We start from the raw sequence: 26735 nt of genomic DNA, 5'->3' as shown, positions 1-26735 counted from the left end.
TAAATGAACAACAACACACTGAAGTGCAATTAAAAAAAAAATTTCTTTTGTGTTGAAGCTTGGCCCCCAGGGTGATGGTGCAGCAAGTCAAGTCACTAGGGCCACTCAGGAAAAGGGAACCCAGAAGGCTGGCATGTTGGCAAAAGGGTAAGAATTTCTTACCAGTCAGATTTCTAGTTTCTCTCTTGGTGTGCAAATTGGTTGCATGAATGGTAAAAATCACTGTTTATCTCCTCTGTAAAGGTTTAATTAATGCAAAAAGAATTCTGAGGCTAGCGGTAAGCTGTAGTCAATCTGGTGTATTTTGTGCTATGAATTTGTTTTTCTGTGTCGAGGGTACCTTAGGATAAAACATGGGGTCAGGCACACATAAGCTCGCTGCTCACGACGGCCCAGCAAGCTGATCAGTAACAAACTTTGTTGCAGGTCCCTGAAACAAACAAAAACCTGGACGAGGTCTTCATCTTGTTTTATGTCCTTGGGAGCTTGATCTTCTAACCATGTGGCACAACTTTCTCTTGGTCTCTGCCTTCCAGGGAACAGGAATTTAGGTTTCATGTCATAGTTAGCTCTAAAAATTATCTTCACTAGTTAAAAGCCTTTGCAAGCTCAAAATTAACTACTCTAGACTTCTTGGAAGAGCACTGGAGATTTTCTTGTGCTGTACCTCAGTAGTTAATGTTTTGCCATTTTGCAGTGTTGGTCCAGGTTTGATTCCCAGCTTAGGAAATAAGTCCTTTCTGGTTTAATATCTGTGTGTCCTTGTCTATTCTCTTCTCCTCCAAAGACTAAGTTTTCCTTTCTCTGAGCATCTGGGAGGTTACCTTTGGTAAAGTTCAAAAGTCAGAAATATTGGCCATTTGGCTTGGCTAAAGTCAGGAAATAAGAAATTTTAAAAGGACTTTATTAAGAAGTGCTGTAGTTAAAAGTCAGCTTAATTAAAAATGGATATTCAAGCTCTAACAGCCTGGACTTATTGGGAAAAACAGGAGGCATCAGAGACCCTTTTCTGGCCCTGTTCTTCTAAGGACTCCACCCTAAAGCCAATAACCAATTAAGAAACTTAAAAACTGGCAAATGAAAAATCTTACAACTGAGAGACAGGACTAGCTAGATTTCCTAGGCCGACTAAGAATCCCTAAGCCTAGCTGGGAAGGTGACTGCATCCACCTCTAAACCCGGGGCTTGCAACTTAGCTCACACCCAACAATCAGGTAGTAAAGAGAGCTCACTAAAAAGCTAATTAGGCAAAAACAGGAGGTAAAGAAATAGTCAATCATCTATTGCCTGAGAGCATAGTGAGAGGGACAATGATCAGGATATAAACCCAGGCATTCGAGCTGGCAACGGCTACCCTCTTTGGGTCCCCTCCCTTTGTATGGGAGCTCTGTTTTCACTCTATTAAATCTTGCAACTGCACTCTCTTCTGGTCTGTGTTTGTTACAGCTCCAGCTGAGCTTTCCCTTGTCATCCACCACTGCTGTTTGCCGCCATCACAGACCTGCTGCTGACTTCCATCCCTCCGGATCCGGCAGGGTGTCTGCTGTGCTCCTGATCCAGTGAGGCCTCCATTGCCACTCCCAATCAGGCTAAAGGCTTGCCATTGTTTCTGCATGGCTAAGTGCCCAGGTTCGTCCTAATCGAGCTGAACACTAGTCGCTGGGTTCCATGGTTCTGTTTCATGACCCACGGCTTCTAATAGAGCTATAACACTCACTGCATGGCCCAAAATTCCATTCCTTGGAATCTGTGAGGCCAAGAACCCCAGGTCAGAGAACACGAGGCTTGCCACCATCTTGGAAGCAGCCCGCCACCATTTTGGAAGCTGCCCGCCACCATCTTGGGAGCTCTGGGAACAAGGACTCCCCTGTAACACAACTACTATAGTAATCTTCTATCTGTCTGTCTGTGTAGTTACATATGTGTTGTGTGTAATATTTACATAAAAGAGCTCTGATTAATTGACTTAAACAAAAATAAACACTTAAGTCAAATGTTTAGAAAGAAAAAGTAAAACTGTAATGCCTTTTAGTTCATGTAACTTTAGTAATCTTTGGAAAATAAAAACAGCTTTAAAGATTACTGGCAAAAATAAAACATTTGGTCTAAATTATGCAGGTCAGATATTAGGTTTCCTAAATGCTTTAAGGTCATAAAACTGCTTTGACTTTTAAAAATTGTTTAATTTATTTTGGAGCATTAGATAAGGCCTGGGGACATGTGGAATTAGCCATGCTCCCTGTACAACTTCCCTGTTTTACAGTTAGGTAAGGCCTGAGACACATGGAGTGAGATACTAGAAAGAGTCAGACCTTATCTGCATTTCTGTCTGGGTCCTAGTGTAGCAGGACAAGCCAGAGACAAAACCTGTCAGACACCGAGTTGTAGAAGGAAGGGCTTTATTCAGCTGGGAGCATTGGCCAGCTGCTGTCTCAAAATCCGAGCTCCCCGAGTGCACAATTTCTGTCCCTTATAAGGGCTCACAACACTAAAGATTTCACATGAAAGGGTCGTGATTGACTTGAGCAAGCAAAGGGTACGTGACAGGGGCTGTATGCACCAGTGGTTGGGGAGGAACAGAACAGGGCAAGGAGTTTCACAATATTCTTCTATACAATGTAAGGAATCTATGAATAACATCGGCTTCTAAATCATAAGTTGATTTTTAACTACTGAGTTTAGGCCAGGCGGGCCTAGGCCTGGTTTCGGGCCTGGCACTGGGCTGCCTGTCTTTGATTTTACTTCCTTGTTGTTTTTACTGAATATGAAACAATATAAAACAATGTGAGAGGGTCTTTCTCTCCTCTCACTAGGCTCCACACCTAGTACATAATTAAAATCCCAAAGTTGCCAAGGTTTTCACCAAAAGTAAAAGTCGCTAAAGGTTAACATTGTAACAAGTGGTATTATTTGGTTTTTCTCTAAATTGAACATCAAAATAAAAGCACAACAGGTTTTCTTAGAGCCCTAATCTACTCTTTAACAAAAATTGTAAAGGGTTATAAAAGGTTTATAAAATTCTTACCTTATGATCAAACTGATTAAGATCATATACATTTGTCTATAAGGTTTTATTAAAATTGGGCTTAACATCAATAACGCTCTAATGGATCAGTGAAATTTGACTTATTTGGTTTAAAAATCATGGGAAGTACTGTAAAAATAAAAATAATGTTTAATCTTCAGGTTTTATTTTAGTGAATGATATTAATATATGTTCCAAAATTGTGTGGGATTTCTAAAATTCTAATATGTTTCAGTATATGAGATCAAACATAATTAAGGTTATTATGTTACTTTATTGTAGCCCACAGAAATAACCAAATTTCATTGTTAATTGTGTTTTTAACTATAAGTATTTAAAGTCATCTCCACAGTTAATTGCTTAATGCTAATGCAGTTTCTGAAAACCTCGCAAGCACGGAAAATCCTAGAATATGTTTTCTTTTAAAAGGTTCGTGAAAGGATGGAAAGGACCCTGAAAAACACTCTTGAATACAATTTTCTAATAACTTTAAAATCATATAATGAGTAAAAATTTCCCATGAATTCCCCAGTTCCCCAAGAGTTGGACTGGGTAAAAATTCCTGAAACTCTAATAAAAAGACTGACTGGTTTATAAAACTGCTAACCCAAGTATGCCAGATTATCATGCCAAGTCAGTCAATACTAAAATCTTTTAGATATACAATTTAAATGAACTCCATGGTCTAAGTCAAATTACCTATGATAACCCATCAGTTAACAGTGCTAAAGCACCTACATTGGAGAAACATCTGGTATTCAAGAAGGACATAAGTCCAATATTAAGCATGGACTCATGGAGAACCAGAAAGTCTGCCCTTGTCATTCCTGAGTCCTTAAAGCTTTTGTTATTAAAGGTTCTGCATTCCATGACTCATCATGAAAATGATAAAATAATCCAAATTGAATATATTAATTTGGTGACTTATACATTGTGGAGATAGTTTAAAACCAATGTTTGGTTCCATATTCCTGGCAAGACAATCAAATTTTTCATGTACATTTGGCTACCTGATGGGCCATTTAAACATTTATAAAAACATTCACTCCATTGTCATTTTCAATGTATGTTTTCCGGTTGTACAAAAGCTTTCCATGCAAAAGAGCTGATGTTGTAACAGTAGATTATTATGGATTTTCACCAGGTAAAGAAAGCTTTCTATGGTTCATCGAGGATAACCCCTTCGCAGTCTAGAACCTGAAGATTGGATCTTCTGAGAACATCAGAGAAAGACTGTCTTTGCCATCCTCATTGCAGCAAAACTTTGGAAGCTTGAACTTTGGGTTCATAATCTTAAAACTGGGAAGGGTTCCTCCACAATCTTGGAACTGTACACCCATGGAAACCCTTAAGGTAAAACTAACCAGGGAAGTCTCTCCCCAGAAGAAGATGGCACCCTTGATGTGAACAGCTTTTCCCAATACCATGGATCAAGACTTTTCTACTATCACGAGAGTCTTATCTTTGAATATTGCTTATGCCTCTATGAACAATAGAGGTAGAAAGGGGGTCTGTTATATACACTTATGGGGTATACTTTTATTTGTGAAGTTTTCAGCCAGCCTTATACATGAATAACCTTATACTTTGATAGATAAAAGTAGGCGGCCCAATGTAGGTGAAAAACTTTAATGGTTCATATGTTGCCTCATAATCAGTCAGAAACAGAACATTGGTTCACTCCTCTTAACACACAACACGGGTTAAAGAAAACATTGCCAGGAGGCCTTCACTGTTCTAGGAGGACACCATTTGTTACATCATTTTTCCATGATTTAGAATAAAAGAGGCAATAATTAGAAATGTATCCCTTGTAATGGGCTCTATGGCAGACTCTACTGTAAAGGCTACGGTTACACAACCAACTTTAAATTCTCCTGTGACAGTTATGCTAAATAATAGAATTAGCTAAAAAGTACCTGTGCAGCTGCTGGCACTTGTGGCCTATGGAGAAATACATCAAATGTAGATTATGAAAATTTAGTTGTAGGGGATTAATGAAAAGACTACTTAGCCAAGCAAGTAGACTCTTCATCTAGCTCATTTTGTAATCTATTTAATATTAGATAGTTTGGTTTACAGGGACTCTGTGTATGGGTAAGGAGCATACTCCAAATTCTTATTATCCTTCTAATAATCATCATAATAGTCTCCCCGGTGCACTGTATTCTCTCAAAGGTTGTAAATGTTTGCATGCAGCCATCTCTAGATTGTCAATGGTCTCTCTTCAAATGGAATGAGAAAAGGTGAAAGAAATTTGCGACCATGAGGACACTGTAAACTATGAATGACACGGTGAGACAGGAAACCCAAAATCATGGTAATTGAGAGTGGCACTAGGGCCTTAAGTTTTTGTCAGTCTCTCACCTAAGTGAGAACCTGGTCAAAAAGGAGGAATTTTTTTAAACAAAATTATGGGAGGCCATTGTTTTGGACTGAGCTCATGCACTGGGCCCCAACAGGCTAAACCAAACAAAATGGAGTCACTCGTGCTAAATGTGACAATCAAACTAAGACTTTAAGGAAACGCATAGATCCTAGAACAGACCAGGTTTGTTTTTTCTCATGTAAACAGAACATTCCAGCATAAAGAGGTACCCTCTACTCAGTCCTCATTCCCTCCTTACAAAACCCACTGTTTAACTGTTTCCCAGTGGGTTTCAAGACCATATAGGTACATTTACGATGGTGATAGTAATGTCAATGACTAAGGTTTTGGTCAATCTTTCAAAATTGACAAAATGACCAAAAAGGGGGAATTGTTCAAGCAAACTAAATATGGCCCGAGAAGAACTCTATACTTCTATATTTGAGTTCTTGAGGATGAACCTAGGTTAATAGACAGACAAAATTCAAAACCTGACTTAGAAGTATGCATCTGTAACAATAGCTAAGTCTTGGCCAATCCCAGCTGCCATATTTCAACCATTCATACACTGCTGAGTGTTTATAGACTGTGTTCAAATAAGGCATACGCTTAGCTGTAACCAATCCAGCCATTCTGTACCTCTCTTCCAACTTCTATACATCATTCCTTATTTTTTTGTCTATAAATCTTCTTCCACCACATGGCTGCACTGGAGTCTCTGTGAATCTGCTGTGATTCTGGGGCTGCCCAATTTGCAAATCGTTCATTGCTCAATTAAACTCCTTTAAATGTAATTCGGCTGAAGTTTTTATTTTATCACAAGGCTGAGTGTTTCCCAATCCACAGATGTCTCTGTTGTTGTACTGCTGAAATTTGCAGTTAAAGTTGTGAAAATTTGTTAAATATTTCTTTCTTTGTTCATAATGAACATGTTGATGATCTTTGAAACAAAATAGACTCAGGTGTTTCCTCTTTCTTTGCTCCACCCTCCTCCGTTTTAAGGTAGTTTTCTTCTTAAGGCAGATTCTTAAAAATCTACTAGTAGATATTCATCCCAGTATTATTCAGTTCCTGTCAACAAACCATTGTTAGTGGATGTTTGTCCTAACCACTAACATTAGTCACCAACTTCTCATATAGTTATTTACTTTATTCAAGTACCAATAAAACACCAATTTCTATTTCTCAATAGAGCGCAAAAAACACTAGGTCATAGTCTTGCTTCTCTCATACAAACAGGTATAGAAAAATCTATGCTTCTTTAACTTATACTGATCTTTCATACATTCCTTCCAGATCTAACATCTCTAATACTTTCTTAATTTACTAATTTTTTTATGCTTCTTTTTATTAGAAACTGAGAAACGGAGGAAATGACTTAAAAGTACCCGGTAAATCATAGAGCGGAATAGAGTATGATTTGTTTTCTTGAAATTTATTATTTTGATGCATTTTCTCCCCTCTGAACTTATAAAAATATATGTGAATGTGAGTGAGTTATTTATTTCATAAGTATCAGTAGATTCCTCATCTTCCCTGAGAAGTTATGGATTCTAACTTTCATGATTCATCTTTATATCTGATCAGAAGCAATCTACATTTGACAGCAGTCCACTCAGGCCTAGAGAAAGAAACACTGAAGAGGTGTGTAATCATTACCATGTAAAGAAATATTATGGAGGTAACTTATGCCATCTCAGTTTATAAACAGTGACTACATTTAAGGATTGATTAAAATTTCATGATTGCTCACTCATCAGAAAACTTGCTTGGAGGAAGTTTCTTTCTAATTGACAGCTATTATGAGCTAGGATAAAACAACAATAAAACCACAGCAAATCTTGTCTCTGAGAGGTTTGGAGATTGACATAAAGATTATACAAATGAAATGGTTACACAGACATTTTCATCCATTGCATTTGAACAAATTAAAAAATGACTGGAGTGTAACTCAAAGATTCCATTTGGAAACTCAAAACTTCATATACATGTTGAAGAATTTTAGAAAATCATGATATATTGGTGATAGAAATAAAGTATACAAATTTAATTTTTACCATAAGATAATTGGGTGAGCAAAGATTCTTGAGTGAAAAAAACAATGTTTTGCAAAAGTCACAAGAAAACAGTAACTTCACAGCATTTGTTAAAAATGTTTATGTGCTTCAGTAAAACAGAGCATTACTTTTCTCTCCACTTTTTTTATTTCTCATCTTTTATAACATTATATTTCCATTGTTTGTTTGATTAATTTAACCATTCATTCATTTATTGATAACTATAGAACTATACAAATCCAAGAGGCTAGTAGTATTGTCTGTCACTATATACCCAACAAAATGCCCTTCTAATAGGGTGTGCATGATTAGTATTTGATAAATGTGTCTATTACATAAACAAATTTTACACTTCCAAGAAGTAGACATCTGTGTGACAATAATAAATTTATATTAAAGATAAGACAAAATGATTTCTATTATACATGTAGTTCTAAGTAAGTGAATAATGTTCTAAGCCTGTAGTTTCAGTGTCCATTCATAAAAACACATCATGAGTAGAGATAGTCATCCCCACGTAAGGGGTAATTTTCTAATTATTCAGAAAGAATAATTAGCTATTTTTGGGTTGTTGAAAATAATTCAGATTGGGATTACTGAAAACTCTATTCTATGTCAAAACAGACTTCTAGTCAAAACAATCAGATGGCAAAACAGATTACAAATAAATTAATACAATCTACAGCTGTAAAGATAAACAATAATAAAGTAAGTCAATACTACAGAATAGAAGAGTATACATATTTTTATATGAAATAGCATTCCATCTCTAACAACTGACTTCTTGTTTATAGAGAGTTTCTCTAATGTATTTAATCACACAATGGAGGCAAGGAAATATTTTTATTTAATCCATTGGTTTTTAACATGAATAAAGTCATTTTAAAATTAAGTTATTTCTTTAATATCTAAAAAAGTGAGAGATTAGTATGTCTTTTCACAAAAATGTCAGCAAGACAAAAATACTATTGATTGTCTAATTATTGACTGAATAATCCTTAAATTTTGAATGAAATCAAGAATCATAGTTGCAAGATCAGAGGCACCGCAATGCAATAGATTGTAAAAATGTGTTATTTTGGAGAAGACTTAATTCAAAGTTAAGTAAATCACTGGATGAAAATGCCAGGATGAGGTATTTCCATGAGTTTAGTGAGGATACCAATTGCCAGGCTTGATTCTCTTATTATTTTTATAAGTCACTATTCGTTTCTGCTGATAGACAATAAATTTCCCATTCTGTAGTCTTCTTATCTACAACATTAAAACCTATCTAATTCTCATTTGTTTTATTATCCCTATAGTAGCCATGCAAAAAGGGACTAAAGTCAATTTCTATTTAATCTAGCCTGCTGTAAAAGCAAACCCTTGCTTGACAAGCAACCTAGACTGATATCTCTTGCAGACACTATAAAATCCCCATACTTAGCAGCTTGCAGGGATCAGAATAGAAATATCATACGACAAATTACATGTTTGTAGGAAGATGAGGTTCGATTACACTAAATGTAATGTCTACCACCTAAGACACAGCATATTAACAGAAAACTATGACTCAAGGAAACAATACATAGGAATCAGAGTATAACAACAGCCATAAAATATAATAAGTATTGCTATAAAAAAGAACAAAGTGGCATCTTTTAAATTAAGGCTTTTACAATGCTATCAAATCAAGATATTCAGTTCTTGTTTTAATTCTGTGGTAGAGGAGTTCCTTATTCTAATCGTTATAAATAATATTTAATGATAATTACAAACAACAATTCTGCTTTACATGTATTTGTGTAATTATACATTAAGTGATTAGTAAATGTAATTATTAATTAAGTGATGAGTCATCTCTCTGATGAGGGCAATAAACAGACCACAACTGCCAAACTGTAGAACTATGAAATAGTATATATTTTCTTTAATGCCTTAATAACCAAGACTAGCTCATTTTCGGTGAGTCGTTTTCCTTCCAGTATGTTTTTATTTCTAATAATGCCTCATGGAACTCATGGGGTCAAAGATAGGGGATGGGAAGTAAAACTCTTGACCTAACAACAAAGTCTTAAGGAATAAACTACTAATTTGCTCATCAGACATGGCTGTGAGCATCAGACAGAAAGACCCTGGTTGCAACACATAGGTGAAGTATTCATCCCCCTCGGTGACTCAAAAGCATGGTTTCAGAGGTTCTAGAAAAAAAAATAAATCATCATGCATCACGAGATTTTGAAATTAAAAAGTGAAAGATATGTGCACTATTTCTTTCTGTTTTTTAATTATACTTTAAGTTTTAGGGTACATGTGCACGACGTGCAGGTTAGTTACGTATGTATACATGTGCCATGTTGGTGTGCTGCACCCAGTAACTCCTCATTTGACATTAGGTATATCTCCAAATGCTATCCCTCCCCCCTCCCCCCACCCCACAACAGGCCCCGGTGTGTGATGTTCCCCTTCCTGTTTAAAATGTTCACAGCTTCTTTGAGATTAAATTCTTATTACATTCATTATTAACATATCTAATAATATATGAGAGTTGAATGCTTGTCCTTAGCTAGGTTATAATAAAAGGACATTTTAAAATTGTACATCAGACGTGCTTTCTCTATACCATGTAAGTTAGTAAAGTTCATCTTAACTATATAAGGATAATATAATTTAAAGAGCTGAACTTTTGTTCTTCATGATCATTTCATTGATTTAGAAAAAATAGCTTAGAACAAAACTGGGGATTCTGTGATACACTGATGACTATGTGAAATTTAATGTTCTATATGGATTCCTTTGGGTGAAATTATCAATTAGATTATTTTAACAATTTAAGAAGCATTGATATTTCCCTAATATAATCTTTAAGAATTATGATTTTCTTATAATTAAATCCTACTTACAAAAGCAGTTGCATCTTTCTCTGTTTCAGAGAGAGATATAAAATTAGCTATTTCTTACACACTTGTTTGTGTATGTCTGTTCATGTGTGCGAATAAGGAGGGATGAGGGAGGGAGGGATAGGGAGAGAGAGAGAGAAAAAAACATTGTATCACTCATGACATTTTGTTTTTACTTACTCTAAAGGGAATTCTTCATCTGTTCTAGTATTTGGACTCAATTGATGCTAAATAAGTGTTTGGTATATTATATATAATGTTATTTGACACTCAAATATACAACATGTATATGACACGCAGAGCTCTCTCACATCAGGTAACACTGGACTAATTAGTACTGGCTCCTCGATATTTCCTGAATGCAGCAGACATGCTTCCTTGGAGCTCTTGAGCTTTTGTGCCCATCCCTGTCATTGTCATGCTCTTCCCCAGGTTCCCTACTTTGCTCTTTTACTCTTATTACTGACAATTGTCTCTGAAGAAATGTCATCTTATCAGTGAGACCTTGCCTGACTACCATTTCAACGCACCTTCCCCAACCCTTTATTCACTAGCTCCTTCATCTGTTTTGTCTTTTTCTACAGAACTTTCATCACTACAACCGTTCATCAAGGATTTATGTGCTATCTTCTTCCTACAGCAACACTAGTGTGTAAGCTCCATAAAGGCAATGTTTTTTGAATGAAATATCTTCACAACTCACACTGAAGTTTGGCAAACTACATAAGTATGTTTGAATGAATGACTGAATAGTATTCAACTTATGCAATCAATTTTATTATTTTATCATCTCAGTTCATATGTGAAGAGTTACTATAACCTTCTTTGTGTACCCTACATTTTACAAAACTCTTTATGCTTCAGTTTCAGCACGTTTGAATCATTTGCCTATTATCTCAATTACAGTCCTCTTCTTCATGGGCTCATTTCAGCAGTAGCATTTTCCTTTGAGCTTTCTTCTATTTTCCATGAGCTATTAAGGCTTCATTTGTGGCTCTCTGCAAGCATTTCTGTCTTGTTTTCCTTGAAATGCTATCCTTTTCAACATCAATAAATTTACACTCAATTGTTGTCACAGTTCATTTGCTGCTGTCTCCCTGACATTTCAGCTATATTTCAAACTGTTTTGCTAATTTTCACTTTACACTGTTTTTGCAATCATATGTAGATGAGGTGTGAGAAGATAAAGTGATAAGTACATGGCTCAAGTGAAATTCTAGGGAAGCAGCAATTTGAATTCACATTACCATTTGACCATGGCTGTCGCATTAGAGAACATTGGTTTCTAGAATTTTCATTCAATATTACAATCAATTTGGTTTTTCAGAAGCCAGTCTAGAATACTCCAAATGTATTTTTTAATGTTACAATATATTGTGCACAAGGTCAAGCTGAGCAAAACTCAATAAATTCAACGATCCTTTTTGTTTCTTCTCTTTCCCATTACATTCTGTTCAATAAACTCTTTTTCCACTTTAACTCTGAAACCTCCTCTAAAGAATAGCACATGATGTTTGGAGTTGTTTCAATACATTCTTTTGGTTAATTTTAGATTATTCTATTTTCCTTAGCTTCTGGAATTTAGATTCGACTTTCACTAACATTGAAGATGACTGACAAGCTGGACCACATCCCAAAAGATTTCAATACATTGCTTCAGAAATATCACCATTTGATGCTAGGATCTTTTCATTACACATTTTTCTCTTATTCAATTATTTTTCAAAGAGTTGTTAAGTGGGTACCATGAGTCTACATCTACAGATTTTTTAAAAGAGCAATATACCTGTAGCTCTCTCCTGTGCTATTAAGCAGTGGCCTTTAGCTTTGTAGCTGGCTGCTAACTTTAAATGTTACTACATTTTCAAGATGTTTCTAAGTCAATTACTCCCTCACATACAACAAGCAACACATTGTCCAATATTTGTAAAAATATCTTCTTGAGCAGTCTTTATTTTTACATTTCTTCCAACAACTTTTAAGTGAGAATCACCGTGAGTCTCAGGTATTTATTTTATGACTAACAGAATTATGAATATGAGTATTTGTTCAGTTCACTTGCAAGTATTTCAAGGGTCTCCCCAATGTAAAGCAATATGTTTAAACTGTAAGGATATAAAGAATTATTATACAGAATTTATGTTCCCAAAGAGCTTAAGGAATAATTGGGAAGATAAGAGATTTTCAAAGAAAGGAAAAAAAAAAAAAACAGGAAAAACTAAAGGTAGAGTATGCAAAAGGTCCAATAAGTGATAGTATTAATAAGTGCTTTAGGAGTTCACAAAATGACTGAGAACTCAAAATAATTTTCAAGTTACATGAGGGGCCAAGCAGAGTGAGAAGGACATCTTCAGGAAAGGGAATGGCCTGGCATAATTGTAAGAGCCAAGCTAAGTGAGTAGACTTGAAGGAGAGTTGCATTTGAATAAGCAGAAAGTAGTGAAGCAAGCATTGCAGGCAGATTGGGGGAAATGCAGTAGGAAGACTGTTTATAGTTTATTCAGAGGGTAATAGTTAGAATAGAAGGTTTCTATTAAGATAGCCAAGGAGATAAATCTGTAGAGATAGCCAGAACTACACGTTTCTAGATTCTTATTGATTCTGTTTTATACCACCTGAAGTCTTTTTAAAATAGAAATTAAGCCATATATAATCACTGTTCCACAGTTTTAGAGTACTTATGAAACATACAAGGAGGATGTCTGTGTGAAGGGGCAGCCAGGCAACGGTGCCAATGCCCATTAGTGTGAGAAGGATGTTCACAATGAGGGGTGACCTGATGTGAGATGTAAGATCTTAAACAGGGTGAGGAGGGTGTCCGTGCTGTAAAGGCAGCACATTAAACAGTAAAAGGAGATTGTTTATATAGGATAGAATTCAAATGAATAACAATATATTAAGAGAATTAAAAGGCAAGATTTGTATGGTCAGAGAAGGGAGTTATAATTATGGAAATTTTTTAAATAAAATATTTGTTGCAGGAAAATTGATGCAAACTCATGGATTTCTTTTTCAGTCTTTCTTCTTCCTTTCCTCCCTTCCTCTTTCTCTCCTGTCTTTTCTTTATCTCTCATCCAATAGTAATGAGACACAGCTAATATATAGATTGGTCTTTAAATATTATTTTCCACTAAAAAAAGATAACCTGTATGGATATATGGCTGATTTGATGGCCGGGGCAGTATAAGATGTATAAGAAGAGGTTGCATTGAGTTTGATCAGAATGCAAAAAAGTGCTCAAAAAACTGACGGAGACATGCCAAAAGGTCATGGTAGCTAGACTGAAAGGATTTTCACTGGCCAAATTTGGTGCAATTTGAGTATTAATATATATAATGGTAGGAACATTATAAACCATTGAATAAAACAGAAAACCAAGTGTTTTCATAAAATTAATTAACTACTTAAAAATTGATGAGCAATGCAGTCAGCTCTCCATATCCATGGATTTCACATCCATGGATTCAACAAACCAGTGATCAAAAATATTTGAAAAAAAAATGTTTTTCACCTGTATTGAATATGTACTGACTTATGTTTGGCATTATTTTCTAAACAATATGGTATAACTACTATTTAAGTAGCATTTATATTGTATCAGGTATTATAAGTAGTATATTAATTGATATGATTTAAAGTATACAGTAGGAAGTTTGTAGATTATATGCAAATACTATGCCATTTTATATCAGGAACTTGAGCATCCATGGATTTTGGTGTCTGCAGGAGGTCCTGGAACCATTTTTCTTAGATATTGAGTGATGGTTTTATTTATATAGTTTCTAATACTGATTGATCACCAGGGCAAAATTAGTAACTTCACAGGAAAAGACCTGGAACATAACACCTTACTTAAATGATGAAAGTGGCCACCATCAGTAATGGAACATGTCAAATTCATGTGCCAATTGGATGCAATAAGAAGAAAACATCGCTTCTGTAATAATACTCCCTAGGATGCATAACTTGAGTCTAATTATAAAGAACATCACATAAACCAAAAGTAAGGGACAGTCTATAAAATAACAGACATATAATTCTCAAATGCGTCAAAGCCATGAATGTCAAAGAAATACTGAGTTCAAGAGAAAATAAGGCTAAAGACACATGACAACAAAAGACAACACAAAATTCTGAGCTAGATTCTTTCCTTATACAGTACATTATTGGAGAATCTGGCAAAACTTCAATGAGGGATGAAATTTAGGTGATAGTAATGTGTCAATGTTAATTTTCTTATTTTGATGCTTTGTATTGTGGTTATGTAGGAGAATGTCCTTGAGTGTGTGTGTGAAATGCATACTAATGTGTTTGCGGTGGGAGGTCTTTGTGCTGCTACAGCAGAGTACCACAGACTGGGTAATTTATAAAGAACAGAAATTTAGGGCCGGGCGTGGTGGCTCACGCCCGTAATCCCAGCATGTTGGGAGGCCAAGATGGGTGGATCATGAGGTCAGGAGAATGAGACCATCCTGACCAACACGGTGAAATCCTGTCTCTACTAAAAATACGAAAAAAAAAATTAGCCAGGCGTGGAGGCAGGCGCCTGTAGTCCCAGCTACTCAGGAGGCCGAGGCAGGAGAATGGAACCCGGGAGGCAGAGCTTGCAGTGAGCCGAGATCGCGCCACTGCACTCCAGCCTGGGGGACAGAGCGATTCCGTCTCCAAAAAAAAAAAAAAAAAAAAAAGAACAGAAATTTATGTTCTGACACTTCTGAAGAGTAGGAAGTCCAAGATTAAGGTCCTAGCAGGTTTGGTTTTCTGGTGAGAACTGTTCTCTTCTTCCAAGATGGTTCCTGGATGCTGTGTCCTCTGGCGGGGAGAACACTGTGTCCTCGCATGGCAGAAAGTGAAAAAGCAACCAAGCCAAAAATGGCTTGAAGCCTCTTTTGTGTGGGCTTTAACTAGTCTCCATAATTCATGTGTTGCAATGTGATACTATTAAGAGATGAGGCCTTTAAATGATGGTTAGGCCATGAGGGTACCTAGATCTTGGAGAAGACATGTTTGAATCATAGCAAGTCGTAATAAGGTATCAGGACATAGGTAATGGCTAATCTTGAAAGTTGAGTCCCAGGACAATAAGCTCTATGATATCTAGTGATGCAACTGAATAGAATCATCTCTTCATAGTATACAAGCATTTACGGGATTTTTTCTTTGTACAGTTTTTTACATTGTTTTTAGAAACTGCACTGCACTTCTGTTCCCATACCTTTACAGTCTGGGCATGCATAAAATAAAACTTGAAGATTTTATTTTGGAACTAGAATGAGTTACTACTGTTATTTAGGCTGGTTTTGAATTGTTCAGACTAGATAAATTGACTGATAACAACGAAGTTTACCCTTTACTGATAGTTACACAAAAATCTGTAGTAGGATTACATGTACAGACTGCATATATCCCATTTATTTCAGTGTATTGAGGAAGAGAGAAGATTATTCAATCAGGACATTATTATGTGCAAGCCAATAACATTAAGAAATTTTTACACTTACCTTCGAGAGAATTTAAAGAGCTGGTTTTTCACAAAATGTTTGAAGAAGGGGTAATGTTATTTTGTTATTGGCTGTCACAAATCTAAAGTTTTCTGACTTACTACTCCTTCATAAGTCACGTTCTACCACAAATCAGGTGTCAATGAGTCTCATCATTGTATTTACCAAGCTGTTATGGTTTTGCATAATGGAGATTTGGAGAATATCATATATAGTAATGCATGGAGAAAAAAGAAAGTTCAGGAAGTTTAATGACCCCTTCTTGTCTCAGTAGCTGCAGAGCCAATACAACTCAGCTGTCAGAACTCAGTTATTGATTCTCTATTGCTTATAATATGACTTTTCTCTCTTTCCCCATGAGTTTTTCTATTGATATACAAAAATCCATTTTTATATTTATTGAATGCTTACAAAATAAAAAATGATCTGTGATGAACTATACTGATGTAAAGTCCATCAGATAAATATAGACCTTGTTCTAAATACTTCAAGAGGAACAAAGTAGTTTTGTGAGTTTCAGCTAAGAATATATTATTTTCGAATATTTAGAATTAACAATAGTTACATGGTATATAGGATGAATCTTTAAGAATAGATAAGATGTTAAATGTAGATTGACAGAGATTGTCATACTAAGAGATGAAAATGATAAGAATAAGAAAGTCAATTTGAAAAAAAAAATTGGTCAACCACCAAAATGTGGGAAGAGTTTGTATTTCACTTCGGTTGGTAGGGTTCCTGAGACACCAATAGGAACTATGTACAGAAAGCCATATTCTGAGCAGTGTCTGGAAGGGATTGAATGCTAAATTGGGGAGTTTGAACTTATTCTAAAGACTTCTGGAATCTATTGATCTGACACAATCTATGTTCTATTTCAGAAGGATCAATTTGGCATCTATAAAATATTCAGGAAAAGGAATACAGTCGATAAGGAAAATAATTGGGATGCTATTGCAATAGTTTAAGTGTGAGACACTGAGGCCGAATTAAGTTATCAACACTGTCAATAAACAGGATGGGTCAGCTAAAATGCATCAAAAATATAAGATTGTTAGGACTTGGCAACAGCTTTGAGGTAAAACAGAAATATGAGGGACTTGTCAAAACCATACAATACTCTCGTACCCAAATGCCTAGGAGAATGGTGACACTACTAAAGAAAATTTGCTTTAAAGTAGAAAAATTTGGGGAAAGAAGACAGTGAATTCAGTTTTGAATATTAATACTGATTTAGTAGTCCTAGAATATAATATTCTGACTGCTCTTCATATCTAGCAACGATCTTTTACAGATACAATCCCTCTGCCCCTCCCAAGTTTGGAAAGTTGTGAGTTTCAAGCTGATTTCCGTAAGAGATGATGGATTGCCCTGGACTAATCCAAACTTCTCAGTAAGTAAAGCTGATAGTGGGGTGGCTAGCTGCAACTCAGACATTCTCACTTTGGAATTGAGGAGAGCTACTGAAAATGCACATTTTTAAGCTACTGTAGTGTATAATAATGTTATTTTAGATATTATGTAAAATATGCTGTCTCTCAAAAAAAAGTTACCTTTTGGGATTAGAACTTAAAATTTTTCCATTAGCAGTATTAGTTTTTGCACTGGACTTTCATTATTAAGAGGTTTGGAGGAAAATTTTCACATTACTCATGACTTTTAATAATATTAGAAGTCAGTGTGGATTTGCCTTTGGATTATAGTTATATATATAGCTTTAATTGGAAAATATGAAAACACAGTAGTATATTTCATCATCCAATTAAAGACTATCCTATCATTTCACTAAATGAAAAATTAAATCAGTTTTGTTTCCAAGGCTATTTTCTCAGACATTGCTATTCAGTCTTAACTGCTGAGTTTTCTGTTATGAAAACAGTCTTATTTTCTTCTTACCCATTGTTGTGGAGAGGAGGATACCCACTTTAAAAGAAAATCTAAGAAAATATTTAAAATTATTTCTCAAAACCTAAATATTTTCTTAATAGTTATTTTAGAATATATGAACATATCAAAACATAATAGAACAATAAAATTTTTTAATTGTAAGTTTCTTATAATAGCAGGTTAATTTTTTTCTGTTTCTTCCCTGCTACACATATGTATATAGCATATAATTAAGAACTTTATCATATTGGAAGTTAGTCATTCAACTCTGGCTTATTCAAATGCTGGGTAAGTGAATGATTACAACATTAACTTTGGAAGGTTAATCATTTTGCATTTGTTTCCTCGTTTAAAAAATAAAAATAATAATAGTAAATATTACAACTCCTCATGGAGTTGTAATAGTTAAATTAGATTGTATAACACATATGACAATGCTAGATAAATAGTAAATTAGATTGTATAACACAATATAAATTAGATTGTATAAATTAGATTGTATCATGTATAACATGATAATGCTAGATAAATAGGAAGTATACAGTTAATTCTAATTGTTGCACCCAATATTGTTGTTGTTGATGTTAACATCATGTATTATTCAGGTACCATATTTCTGAGTCTTTATAAACTGCTTACTCTATTTTTCCATCAACATCTATTAGGATTTGATCTATTATGACTTACCTCTTAAATAATAGTTGAATGTATACTCTCCTTCCCATCATTACTCTTGCTGTTATTGTATAGTCTATAACCTTTTACAGGTATTATGGAAATAGCCTTCTAACTCTAAGTTGCAATTATCCAAACTTGACATACAGTTCTATATTTCCACATCTTTATCCAAAAAGAATATTTAAATATCATCATTTAAACCCTATTGTATTATCCTCTACTGATTCTGCCCAATCCAGAAGAATACATATAAAAGCAGAAAATATAGATATATTTTAACTCTCTTGTATACAACATGAAAATACCATGTTATTAAAAAAACTCAACCATTTTCTTTGAAATAAAATGTATCATTGTGAAATTCTGATACTAATGTTGATATCCAAAAACTTAATTTCAAATATTTTAGAATGAAAATGGTGAAATAAAAACTTTGATTGTATCAAAATGGTAATATCAAAACAACATATGCAAATCAATGTATTCCTATCTTTATTTAATGTGCTAAGTTACCCTTCTCCATTGAAGAAAATTCTATTTATTCATCAAGATTCGACTTTAATATCACTTTCTGCCCAGGCATTTTCCGACTAACCTATTATTTGACTGTGCCCTCCTTTTTGTCCTTGCCCCAAATTTTAATTTACCATTTATGTATTAAACAGTACATTATATTTGTAATTAAATCTTACACATTTGAAGTAGAGATAATTTACTGTATTTTTGCATTTTGAATAATACCTGCCACAACGTATATGCCTGATGAAATGAATATTGAATTCATAAATAAACTTACCAATTCTGGAAAAGATTTTTTCCCATAGTAGAAGAATCGGAATAGGCAGATTGTAATCCTGACCCTCTGTGGCATTTCAGAAAGGCTTTGAAGTCATTTGTTTTAGTTTTTCTCTCCTGCCTTCAGTCTCTGGTAGTTCAAACTCCGGAGTGCCTAGGTAGAAGGGTTTTCTCTCAGCTTTCATGTCCTATCATACCAAGAATTCCCTGGAATAGAAAGAACCTCAAATACATCTTATGGGTTTTTCCAATTTCCTTTACCCTGCCCTTTGCCTTTGTGGTAAGGAGGTGTTGCACTTGGATTAGTTCCCACAAGTCTCCTGGCACATCTTTCTCAGCTTTCTTTTCTGTTCCCCTACGGACATACTTTCACCTAAGTTATATAAAGGCCCATGAGTAAGAGGTTGTTCAGTAAATGAAAACTGGTTCTGCCAGAGGAGCCCTTCTAACACCTTCTAATAGCCAATCTGGCTACCTGGTGCGTGCGCGCGCATGCACACACACACACACACACACACGAAACTATCACGAGTTTGTTAAATGTTAGCTAGTTTCTACTCCCCCTTCACCACTCCCCTATCTGACTTAATGGGTGAAATTCCTCTGAAGTTCTGTTAGAGCTGACAGCCCAGTCTTTTATGACAGTTGTGTCACTTTTTGGATTTCAGTTCATTTAGGAATGTTTGTGGCCTCAGCTCTCTGATATGTTTTGTTTTTAAACTATATGTTAATACCAATGGCATTCTTAAATAGAAAAAAAAATCCTAAAATTTATATGGAAACACAAAAGACCCAGAATAGCCACAGCTATCCTAAGCAAGAGGAATAAAGCTGGAGGCATCACATTGCCTGACTTAAAATTATGCAACAGAGCTATAGTAACCAAAAATGCATGGTACTGGCATAAAAATAGATACATACACCAATGAAACAGAATAGAGAACCTAGAAACAAATCCACACACCTACAATAAACTTATTTTTGACAAAGACGCAAAGAACATATACTGGGGAGAACATTGTCTCTTCAGTAGGTGGTGCTGGGAAAACTGGATATTTATATGCGGAAGAATGAAACGAGACCTCTACCCCTCACCATATACAAAAAATCAAATCAAAATAGATTAAAGACTTAAATCTATGCCCTCAAACTATAAAACTACTCCAAGAAAACATTGGGGAAAACCTCCAAGATAATGATCTGGGCAAACATTTCTTGAACTATACCCCACAAGCACAGGCAATCAAAACGAAAATGGGCAAATGGGATCAAATCAAGTTAAAAAGCTTCTACATATAATAATGGAGTATTATTCAGCCATAAAAAATAAAGAGATCTAGTCATTTGCAACAACAACATGGATAGAACTGGAGATTATTATATTAAATTATATTAAATAAAATAAGCCAGGAACAGAAAGACAATTATTGCATGTTCTCACTTATTTGTGGGATCTGCAAATCAAAAAAATGGAGCTCATGGACTTAGAGAGTACAAGGATGGTTACCAGAGGCTGAGAAGGGTAGTAGGGATATGGGGCAGTGGGGAGGTGGGGATGGTTAATGTGTCCAAAAATAGTTAGAAAGGCTGAATAAGACCTACTATCAATAGCAAAGTAGGGTGATGATAGTCAATAATAACTTAATTGTATATTTTAAGATAACTTAAAGGATGTAATTGGATTGTTTATAACTCAAGAGATAAACACTTGAGGGAATGGATACCCCATTCCCCATGAAGTGCTTATTTCAGATTGCATGCCTATTTCAGAACATCTCAGGTAACCCATAAATACACTTACTGTATATCCACAATTTTTTAAATAACTTGAAAATTAAAAAAAAAAAAATAAATGCACTTAATGTATAAAAAATAAACTAGATGTTGTAGTTTATTAATCGTTTGTTAATCATTAGGTTAAGACAGATGGTCTCGTTTCTAATATTAAACTTAGAATAAAACTGTTTTTTAAATTATTTTAAACATCAAAATATTTATTCTTTTGGCAGGGACTTAGTATTAAACGACACTTCAAATTCTTTAAAAGAAGGTCTTATAGATACCATCCCTTCCTTCATGCCATTTCCTGAGGCTCCACTCAAGTAGTTGTCTTTCACTGGTATTTATTTTCTCATTGCTACAGATTTGATTTTTGCTTATTGGTCCCAGCTTCCTCTGTGCATACTTTGGTTGGATTGTTCACTTGAAACTGGAAGTACCACAGTGCAGCCTTCAGGGTTTCTTTCAGCTAGTTAATGAGTAGTGTGTGTGTCACACACAAGACCAATGTTTGCTCCTTGAAAATTAACTTCAGTTTTATAACCCTGTTAGGAAAACTTACAACTGACTCCATTTCTTGAATCAGACAATAATAGTGCCCACAAGGCAATGCAGGGCCCACACTGGGAGCGAGATCACAGTGATAGTTTCTTCCTTCTTTTTATGAGTGACACCCAACTGTAAGCAATGGTTATAGGTAATTAAGAAATAATTAAATCTCAGAACCCAGCATTCTCATTTACCAACAGCCAACAAGACAGATGCATTATCTTTTGACTGTATTCACTAGAGATACTGATAACCCAATCCTCTTTCTTCTACATATATGTTTCTACCAGAGTGTTCTAATTTCCAAGTTTCTACTGTAGTGGAGAGAAGGAATGTATGCCTCTCCTATTCCTTTATATTCTCTAGCTAGATGATAATCTGGACTTTTCAACAGCACTAAGTCATGCAACAAAATACCTACCCATGAAATTCAGAGGGTTTGACAGATGACAGCCAGTAGCTGGCTGTAACACAGATTAACTCATTTCCAAAGAGCTATTCTGGAATAATGACACTCTGTAGACACCATTCTGTGAATAGCTCTTAGGAAACTACATAATGTCCTGGTCTAATCTTCTGCATATTCCAACATTAGAATACATTTTATATGTATGATAGTTATGGCTGGCATTTCTTCCACTTCTTGAGGCTACTACTACTTGGTTTCCTAACACCCCCCAGGATTATGCATATTCCGGGAGCTAGTGGTGTATGTATATTTTCCATTGACACTTACAGGAGCAACTTTTCTTTCAATTTAATAAAATCAGAGAATTTCACTCTATAGTGGCAACATTCTACATAGATTCTGTCATAGATTCTCACTCTATAGTGCTCCATTATAGGTACACCACTGTGGACATTATTGATCCTTACTTATGCTGCAATGGTCACAGTCACAGAAATGTGCACTGTCTCCAAGTTAAATTTCAGCACCAGGGAACTTCTTCAAACTTGAGACAGTGACCAACCGGGATACAATATTCTGGTCCTGGCTTTCCCTAATATACTTTGATTCATAAAATCCTTTTGGATAGAGGCCCTCTATTAAAGAGAGGCAGTGATCAGTGAAACCAATTCTGTTGAACTGCACAGGAAAAAAATATTAACTCAATGCTTAATATTACACACATGCATCTCTGTCTGACACTTGGATTTTTCTAGTTGTCTTCTCATAAACAATCATATTTTTAAGACTTACAATGAAACTCTACTTCACATTTCTATAATCATAAACTTCAAAGTTTCCTGCTGGTTCTCACCTCACTGGCCATACCTATTCCAGTAATTCTTAAAAAAATGTAATGTGTAGGGGTACTAATTTGAGACAGGGAGACAGGAAAACCCTGCCACCTTTTAAAATCATGCGTTTAATACTTTTCGTTCTTGTCGAATGTGCCCTTCCTCCCTAAACATGAGGATTAGGCATTCTGCAACTGATTAACAGATTACCTCTCCTATACCTTATTATATTATCTACATTGTTTCCCAATGGCCTAAATCAGCTTCATGTCACTCATGTCTTTAGTAAGTTAGATCTTAAATGTAGTCTGAAGTTTCATTATTAGGGAAGAATGTGCTGAAAAACACCCAGTAGTATTCGACATCACTAGTCTCTTCCAGCCTACGTTTATGCATCTAGTCAATGACATGAAACCCATTTACATTGCACTAGGAATGAGTTATTTTTCAGGAGGTTTCTTTGTTCCCCAAGTAAATATTAATTTCATGAAGACAACCATAAACTGACCTAAGCTTCGGCTTAAACTAGGTCTCCTACAATACATTTATTATAAGCTGCTTCATCTGTTAATTATTTTATCATTCTCACTTGAGATTAAAAGCATTAAGGGAAACCTTCACTCATCCTTGTATATCAAATTTAAGGCCAATTTGTTGCCGATGTAGCAATGAAGGGGAAAAATAGAAGGAGAAAGGAAAGAAAATTTGAGAAGGAAGGCAGGAGAAAAAGGAAAGAGGAGAAAAACAGGGCAGAAAATAAGAAAAAATAAGGGGTAGTATAAGATATAGTGCAAACCTTTTCAATTGTTTCAGAAATTTTCATCATGAGTGTTAAGACATAAGAAAACAACATAACTATTAATGCTTACAACATAGCCCAGAAAATAATGGAACATTTATATAAAAGTAAAACCATTCTATTTGTAAACTAAATGCCATTGCTGGTAGAAAGCAATAGAGCTTAGGAATTAGGGCAAAAGAAAAATCTTTAAAGAGAGAATCAATGAGACAAAAAAAAAAATGCCATGGTCTGTCAGATTCACATCATCCATTAAGAGATAAATGAACAAAATCCTGACTTCCAATTCCTTCATATCATCAGTCTGTTAATGTTCAATGATTTAAGCCAGAAAACAGAGAAATAGTGTATCTAACAGTTATTAAAGGTTAAAATAAAACAGACGGGAGCATTTGTATGGGCATGTTACGATTCTAACACACAATTTAAATGTTTCTTGACTTTCTATAGTATTTACAGAACTGATTTTTTGAGCACCTGGACATAAAGTGAAATCAACTAGATTACACACTTCCCTTTTACCCATGTTCAGAATTTTGCTTTGCTTAGACACAGAGAAACCTTATTGTTTTGGCAATATAAATGGTTAAGGGTCATTGCAAATCAAATTTCTTTTCTTTTATAAGGATGATGTGCTTAGCAAACATTCCTCTTAGCTCTCTAGGCCACCCGTTACATCTTCATTAAAATGAATATCTATCTCTCTCTTCCATTGGGTTCATAAAAATCTTTTGGACTGAGGATAGGGAATCTTTGACACATTTCCAAATGATTTGAGTGCAATTATCCTGACTCTTGTCCTCAGACTGACATTTAGAATCACTCCTCAGAGTTCTGTATTTCCCATGTTAGTCACTATTCCAAAAGCTGATTTCTGGAATCCCATTTCTGGTGTGTTTAGGCATCCTTATTGTCTACCCTACTTCCAGTTTCAAAGAGTTCACACTTTGGCAAGGCCCAACAATGCCCAAATTTAGCAATCACTGAACTCCCCTTTCAACATAGTAATCAGGGGATTCTTTTGAATCATATCTGCAATATGTGAGGACTTAATTCTTCATCCCCAATCAAGTACCCAAATGTATGAAATGGCGAATCTGAAATCTGTGTTATGATATATTTGTGAGTTGATTTACCACAGTTTCTGCTTAATAAAATTCACCTCCTCCTGTAGCAAAGCCTCGTAGATGGAGTATAGTGCTGACACTCAGCACATCCAGAGTCTGGTGCACGGGACTGTACTGCACTTCTACATAATGAAGTCAACATGGTCAGGGAGGAGAAGTGATTACCCTTTCTCAACCTACTTGCTGCATAGTATGGGATACCTTTTCCCTGTATTATAAACTATTCCTGGAATATTCACATCTAACAGCCCCCATAAATAAGGTAGCAAAATAGAAAGAGAGTAAAATAGATGTGTCTACAATGTTTTATATTTATCACGTGCAAGATAATTATTACATGAAAGACAGTGAGAATTATTACAATGAATCATTATGATCATCTTAATAATTGTGTAGAATCTTCTGGATGAAGATGTTAAAGAACTTGGAACATTTTTAACATGTCTGAAATCCTTAGGCTTCTGTCAATAAACAGAACTCAGAGCTTAGTGCCAGCTATTTTAAACAGGAAAGATAAGTCAAGTTTGTAAGACATTTTTAGCTGAGAATCAGGACTGTTATTGTATTAAAGGGAAAATGTCCTTAACAAATTCAAAATTTTATCAACTGGAAAAGCCAAGTGGAAGACATCAAAATATATGAGATCAAATTTTTTAGATTCCACATTTAAATAAGATCATGCCGTGTTTGTCTTTCCATGCTTGACTGATTTCATTAACATGATATTCATTCAGGTTGTCACAAACTATGGGATTTCCTTCTTTTTATGGCTGAATAACATCTGGTTGTGTGTATATACCATGAGATAATACATTTTTTAATTAGCTAAGTTTATGTATTTACCACATACGTGTACTTCAAAACATTACGTGGTACGTGATAAAAACAAACAATTGCATATGTCAATTTAAAAATAAATAAATGTGAAAAAATACATATGAGAGCAATATAGAAAACATGTGTATTTTATTTTGGTTTTTAACTAGAAGTTTTAAGAAACTTAAAGAGCTTCCACAATGTTTTCTGCAAATAGGAACAAAATGTGGGAGAGTTGAGGAATATATCGAGTATATGGTAGAGATTGCAGAATACTATGAAACAGAAGGCAGAACAGGGACACACACATCTTTTTTTCAGATAAAACCACTAAGTGATTTAGAAGTACAATTGGTTGATCAAGTAACTTTTAAAGATATTGCACTTAATGTGGCAAGAACTGGAGTTAGCATCCTGTCAGTTGAATATATAGATGAAAACTTAAGAACAAGATAAACTATAATGACTGTGAACTCCTCTCTTCATTACTATTAAGCATTAAAATGTTGTTACATAACCATAAGGAACAATGTTAAAAGGACTCAATAGTGATGCTTATGTTAGAAATTTATATGTTATGCATAACAATAGAAAATAGAGAAGAAAAACGTATACATAAATTTCATCCCATTAAACATATAGTAGAACTAATTAATTGAAATGGTAGGAGTGTATTAGGCAGGGTAAGTAAATTTATGTAACATTCACTCCAAAATTACGTGGCTACATGTGTATTTCACACTCACCAAGAATTCAATTTATGTAATTGGCAGATGACTTCACACACAATGATTCAGAGACTCAAGCTCCTCCATCTTGTGGTATTAACCTCCTTTAGGTCCTTGAAGTCCTTTTTGCTCAGTCAACGAATGGGGAAAGATAATTTTAGAGGTGAGTAGTGTGGATTAATCCTGGGAGACAAGTGCATCAGTTTTGCTCAGATTCCATGGAAACACAAAACTAACGGTGGCAGGCAAATATGCTCTAGCTCTGTAATCAGGAAGAAGAGGAAAACAATTTGGTATGAATGTATTCAATCTTAGCCATCGGGAGAGAGTTAAATTAAAAGTTTCTTTCTTATTAAGTGTCTTTATGACATAAATCATAAATTTTAGGAGTTAATTCAACAGATGATACATTGAAAATCACGTGTATCCAAGATAAATTACCTCGTATGCACACATAATTTGTTCCACTATATAGTTTTTGCACTCTCTGTTGATGCCTAGT

General features: G+C 34.9%; 1 long non-coding RNA gene across 2 annotated transcripts in view; it reads right to left on the bottom strand.

Annotated features, from left to right (window-relative positions):
- The window catches only part of LOC129523803 (uncharacterized), a 63799-nt gene that overhangs the window by 9308 nt on the left and 27756 nt on the right, over positions 1 to 26735 (bottom strand). For both annotated transcript variants that reach the window (XR_008667431.2, XR_008667432.2), the window contains exons 2-3: positions 26252 to 26495; positions 19195 to 19400 (exon numbers count right to left, since the gene is read on the bottom strand). This is a non-coding gene — a long non-coding RNA (uncharacterized lncRNA). The remainder of the gene's footprint in view (positions 1 to 19194; positions 19401 to 26251; positions 26496 to 26735) is intronic.

The sequence above is a fragment of the Gorilla gorilla genome, chromosome 6, assembly GCF_029281585.2.
Source record: "Gorilla gorilla gorilla isolate KB3781 chromosome 6, NHGRI_mGorGor1-v2.1_pri, whole genome shotgun sequence".
Classification (NCBI taxonomy): Eukaryota; Metazoa; Chordata; class Mammalia; order Primates; family Hominidae; genus Gorilla; species Gorilla gorilla.
The sequence above is the reverse complement of the archived record's forward strand: the minus strand, read 5'-3'. Positions and strand labels throughout refer to the sequence as shown.